The sequence below is a fragment of the Aegilops tauschii genome, chromosome 5 (assembly GCF_002575655.3).
Source record: "Aegilops tauschii subsp. strangulata cultivar AL8/78 chromosome 5, Aet v6.0, whole genome shotgun sequence".
Lineage (NCBI taxonomy): Eukaryota > Viridiplantae > Streptophyta > Magnoliopsida > Poales > Poaceae > Aegilops > Aegilops tauschii.
This window is the reverse complement of record NC_053039.3, coordinates 522,219,976-522,225,975: the sequence shown is the minus strand read 5'-3', so window position 1 is coordinate 522,225,975 and position 6,000 is coordinate 522,219,976. Positions and strand designations below refer to the sequence as shown.

At 43.8% G+C, this 6,000-nt stretch overlaps 1 non-coding gene across 1 annotated transcript; it reads right to left on the bottom strand.

The window, feature by feature from the left end:
• Nucleotides 1-265: 265 nt before the first annotated feature.
• On the bottom strand, nt 266-4,047 carry LOC109738277 (uncharacterized). Its single transcript, XR_005758227.3, has 2 exons — nt 2,563-4,047; nt 266-812 (listed from the first exon to the last, which is right to left on the bottom strand). It is a non-coding gene; the product is annotated as an uncharacterized protein (transcript).
• Between the last annotated feature and the right edge of the window lie 1,953 nt (nt 4,048-6,000).

The window sequence follows — 6,000 nt, the reverse complement described above, 5'->3', positions numbered from 1 at the left end:
TTTAAAAAAATTGCATGCAGCTGAACAAGATGTGACCGGCCACATTCAGAAAGACACCGTCATTGCCATTCCTAAACGGACAAAATCCAAACAAAACAGACATCCCCATCCCTAAACGGACAAAATCCAAACAAAACAGACATCCTTTTGGTGCCATCCGTAAACAGACAAAATCCAAACAAAAAAGACATCCTTTTGGGCTTGTGCGTCTAAAGAGAAAGATCAAAGTATTGTCCTGGGTCTGGGGAGACAAACACTGAGGCTGTTGCCTGCAAAACCCGCTTGATTTATTATGCGAGAAAGAATAAAAAGAGAAGGCTTTCAATCTCAAACTTTTGAGATACGGGGTCTTAAACATATGATTACAGGATCCAGAACATGTATCGTTTACTCTTACTGACATAGGTATTTAATACTCCCTCCGTCCCAAAATAAGTATCTCAACTTTAGTTTGTACTCCCTCCGTCCCATAATATAGGAACGTTATTGACACTGAGTACAACTTTATACTAAAGTTGAGATTGTCAATAACGTTCCTATATTATGGGACGGAGGGAGTACTAAACTTGAGACACTTATTTTGGGATAGAGGTAGTACACATCCTCATCCCATCATCCTCATCCCATGACATTCCCATGACATTCAGGACAAATACCATCTTTTGTGTGACCAACCAGAAGAAGGTTCCAAGCCGGGTCATCAGTTTTCAGGTCTTGGAATTCACATTGCAAACTTAAGCTTTCTCCAGTTATGGGCATAATCTCCTCTGAAGAGCTAGCTGCGAGCTTGAGCTTGTTGTCCCGGGGTATCACTGCAACCAATAAAATAAAACAAAAACAACTTAGATATGTACACCATCTGAACATCTCACTATGTTGTTTGCGACAAGTATTGACACATAAGATGAACAGCAAAACCACATGCAATGGTTTTGCTGTGCAAAAAAAGAAGACAAACAAGAGGTACAAACAGCATTGGATTGGGGTACCCTGATCAAGAGAATTCTTTCACCCTAAATATCAATGTAAACATAGGGGGCTGGCCGTAATCTGCTGCAGACCAGCGGCATGGGGCTGTGTGCTCAGGTGGCACAGGACTAGAGGCAGCGAGAGGGCGGCCGACTGAAGAAACATGGGAGTCCTGACAACAGTCCAGGTGAAATGATGTCGGATGAGGCATGTGAGGATTAAGAAAACAGTTGGAGGGGTTGTCACCAGAATCAAGAGGAAGACAGACACATGAGGGCGCCAACGGGGCTAATACTACAGGAATTTTACCTAATGAAAATTCACGTGCAGGGAGAATGGCTTTTCACTGGCCCAATACCGAGTTACACGATATAAAATACAAGCACTATCTAGAACAAAAGTATTCTAACAGAAAAAGGCAAAGATGTGACCTGATTGACCCAAACTAACCCAACGAAACACATTCTAAATCTTTTACCAACAGAAAAGTATGTGTTAAAGGTCTGTACATATAATCTAAAAGGTACAAGACATTTGCACTGATATAAAATTAGAGGACCAAGTTTTATGCTTTAGAAGAGCAATCACAATAGTGTGGTTTCTAGAGTTTTGCTTCAGAATAGCACACCAAAACTAGTAGCAAAAGAAGGCTGCGTGCTGAATCAAGAACTACCACGTGTATAGATAGTGAACAGTCTCGTGAAAAGCAAAAGATCCAACAAGGAAAAAATGGTAGACTCTGGAGGACAACTTGACGGCAGAAGGAGCAAGGTATTATTATTTATAATATAGTACTCCCTCCGTTCCTAAATATAAGTCTTTGAAGAGATTCCACTATGGACCACCTACGGAACAAAATGAGTGAATCTACACTTAAAATGCATCTATATACATCCGTATGTAGTCCATGGTGGAATCTCTACAAAGACTTATATTTAGGAACAGAGGGAGTATAAAGTTTAGTGCACCTACACAACTGGAGCAGCTAAAACTCAAAACACTTGAACAGCCTAAGAGAAGATTGATGACAGCAAATATATTAAAGGCCTCAATTAATTAATATTGCTATACCAAAGCAGCACAACGCAGCCTCAAAAGGCAGCAAAAATAGAAATTTTGGGACAAGAGAAAAGCAATAGATAGAAAATAACACAGGGCAAACAGCCCTGATAAATAGAGCGGTATGTGTCCAGAAGTCCTTGTGCTGAGAATTGCTAATGAAGGGGGGAACACTCCAAAGAGACCCACAGAGAGAGCAGACAGCGCAAACTACTCCCTCCGTCCCAAAAAGCATGTCTTACATTTGTCTAGATACGGATGTATCTAGACACGTTTTAGTGTTAGATACATCTGTATCTCGACAAATCGAAGAAAAGCTTTTCGGGACGGAGGTAATAGATATTAAGCATGCAGAAGTCTCACAGTTCAATTAGCCTCACAACCAGGCAGGATATGTATTGCATCATATTTAAGATAAATAGGCAAAGACACCAGTGTTACACTACCATATCCAACAGAAAGCTAAGCAAACACAACCATGTTGTATCGATACGTAATTACAAGGGACAACATTTGAATATTAAGAGAGCTTACCTGTTGGCCTTACAAGGTATTTGGAGAAGACAGTTGGAAGTAGGGGCAGATGAGAAAAGAAGATTTGATTGATATATTTAGTAGATGGCTGCAGATCTTCCTGGTTCATGTCAACCATGATCATCCACGGCTGTCCAGAAAGTTCCTCTTTCCTCAACAGGCAGCATAGGGCGTCCGGATTGTTCGCACAGACGACTGGGAACTGGGGAAGACAGCGAGGTATGTCCAGAGCATGGAAACCATCTTGCGCCCAGAGAAGATCCAGGTTGATCCCCCAATGAATCTTCCACTTGAACTTGCTACCATCCCCGATATCCAAAGTCCATACTGTGATCTTTTGGAGAGGCTGCTGCTGCCCTTGGATTCTCTCAAGAGGCGGACGCCAGCCATCAATGCGGACAAAGTGCATCATGCCTTGGCTGACGGACACACGTCGGAATCTCTCCGCTAAGCACTTTGCCATCTGTTCCTTCTTAGCGTTCTCTTTTCCTCCAAGGAAAGGCATGATCTGTAGCTTCTCAGAGTACCCATCTCCTCCATGGAAAGGCACGAAGTGGAGCACCGGGGACTCTAAATTGGAGAAGTCGCATAGCAGGACACCGCTCAAGTAGTCGACACAGCAGAGGAACCTGTGGCCGAAAGCAAGCACCTCCTCAGTTGACCAGAGGATGGGGAACTGGGTATTGCTCTCGTCTTGCGGCTGGGGGGCAGGCATCTCGGGGAAGCGTTTCCACTCTTTGGTCTTGGAGTTGAAGACGTAGAGCTCGACAAACATGGAATAATTGTCAGGGCCATTCTCTTTATGGTAGACCTTGATGTCGGAAACGATGTAGCTGTTGTCCGGGAGGCGCAGGATGCCTGTGTCGAATTTTGACATCAGAAACGGGCTTACCATGGGCTCAGTGTACAGAGGGAGCTGATCCACCGAGGGGGTACGACCAGCTGTGTAGACGAACAGATCTGACGGCAAGTCGTGGAGCTGTCTTGGGATGTTGATTTCGAAGAGGACGAGGTCCTCGTCAGTTGCCCGGACGTAGGGATACGCGGGCAGGCGGGAGGGGGCCACGGGTTCGACTGAGCCTTCCCGCGGCCACTCGAGATCGAGGTAAGAGACCTCTGGAGGATCCGAGAGGGCGAAGGACAAGAAGCAGCGGTGGCCGGTGGCCGTGACGACTTCAACGGCGGTCTTCTTCTTATTGGCCGCCTCACGTGCAGCGTCTAGGTCGGCATGGCTGTGGGTGCGGCCGAAGCGATCCAGCATCACCCAATCGGGGAAGACGACGGTCTTCTCCTCTGGCTCTGGCGCGACTTCGGTGGCCATGGCGGCCTCCTCCTTCGACTCTCGCGCGACTATGGTGGCTACGAACATCTCCTCCTCCAGCCCGGGCATGGCGATCGGATCTGGAATTTAGCAGCCGCCGCCTCCACAACCCTAACCCTAGGTTGTTCTTCTTTTGGCGGCGCGGGGGGGTGGGGGGAGGGGAAGGCGCTGATGGGCGGGGAAATAGGGCAGCGTCTCGCCTTTTAGCGCGAGCCGTGAGGTAATGGGCCAGCCCAACGCGGGACGCCCTGAATGGGCCGCCTCACTCACTGCTGTTTGGTTCCGCACACGTACGAGAGCAACTAGTTAACGAGCACTCCTTTGGGAGCCTCGCAACGATCAGGGCCACTTGGCGCGCTCTTAGTCATTCGCCACATGTCGCGCTCTGGACGCTTCCTCTGGATTTTGTTTTTTCTTTTTTGCACGCATTTTCGGCTTTTTAAACGGTTTTTTTCTTGGATTTTTTTGACGTTTTGGTTTTGCCCCGGTCTTCCTTAGCTTTTCGATATAAAAAATCGAAAAAAATTATTTTTGCGCGAAAAATATGTGTTTTTTTCCTTTCACGAAAGTCACGGTTTTTCTTTCGCGAGAGGCACGGGTGTGCTTTAGCGAGAGTCACGGCCGTGCCTTTCGGAAACGAAAAAAAAACGCGTTTTCTATTTTTTGTCTTTCGCGAGAGTCACGGTTTTGCTTCCGCGAGAGGCACGGTTGTGCTTTCGCGAGAGTCACGGCCGTGCCTCTCGTAAAGGGAAAAACAAAACGTGTTTTCTGTTTTTATTTCTTTCGCGAGAGTCACGGTTTTGCTTCCGTGAGAGGCACGGTTGTGCTTTTGCGAGAGTCACGGCCGTGCCTCTCAAAAAGGGAAAAAATACGCGTTTTCTGTTTTTTTTTTCTTTCGCGAGAGTCACGGTTTTGCTTTCGCGAGAGGCACGGTTGTGCTTTCGCGAGAGTCACGACCGTGCCTCTTGGAAACGAAAAAAAAAACATGTTTTCTGTTTTTTTTCCTTCCGCGAGAGTCGCGGTTTTGCTTTCACGAGAGGCATGGTTGTGATTTTGTGAAAGGCACGGGCGTACCTCTTTCGGAAAGGGAAAAATACCGTGCTCTCGGTTCGGTTTTTTCATCCGGTTTTTTTCGTGAAAAAAAGTTTGTCAAAACCTATCAACATGAGATCTAGTTTTGAAAATCTCGACGCGAGGAATCCAATGGTGAAAACGGTTCGAAATTTGGACGCACGGTTTAAGAGATAAAACGTTTTGAATAAACGGATATACGGAAAAGGGAAAAACTCTCAGGTTGCGACAAGTAGCGCGCTGCATGTGCGCCACTTGTCGCGACCTGGAAGGTGGAATGTTTTTTGCAACGAGTACTCCTTAATTAGTGATTTCGACATCGTACATGTTGGTGACTAACTACGGGCGCAGCTAACCACTCCGCCCACTTCAAGTTACAGGTTAGTAGTAGAATCGCGATGAGGCAACCGAACCGGTATTCTCCATTTTTTTTTCTTTTACTCTTTTCGGTTTCTTTTGTTTCATTTTTTTTCCTTCTCCATTTTTTCATCCTTTTTTCTTTCTTTTCAGATTTGTTTCATTCTTTCCATTTTATTTTGTCTCGTTTATTTTTTCTTCTCCGGTTTATTTCATTATTTTCTTTTTTCTTATTCATTTTTTGTTTGTTTTTCTTTTCTCCTTCATTTTTTGTTTTTTTTATTTTTCTTTTGTGTTTCGTTATGTTTATTTTTGTTTTCACTCTACATTTTCGTTCATATAAAAAACATTTCTGTAAAAAGTGATCAACATTTTTGTAAACACGTTCAACGCTGTCCGAACACTTATTCAACATTTTTCAAATACTTGTTCAAAATTTTAATAGTTATTTAATATATTTTTAATACTTGTTCAACATTTTTAATACTTATTTAATATTTTACAATACTTGTTCAACATTTTTAATACTTATTTAATATTTTAAAATACTTGTTCAACATTTTTAATATACTCATTCAACATTTTTTATTACCTATTCAACATTTTTAAGTACTTGTTCAACATTTTTCATATTCTCGTTCAACATTTTCAAATACTTATTCAATATTTTTCATATTCTCATTCAACAT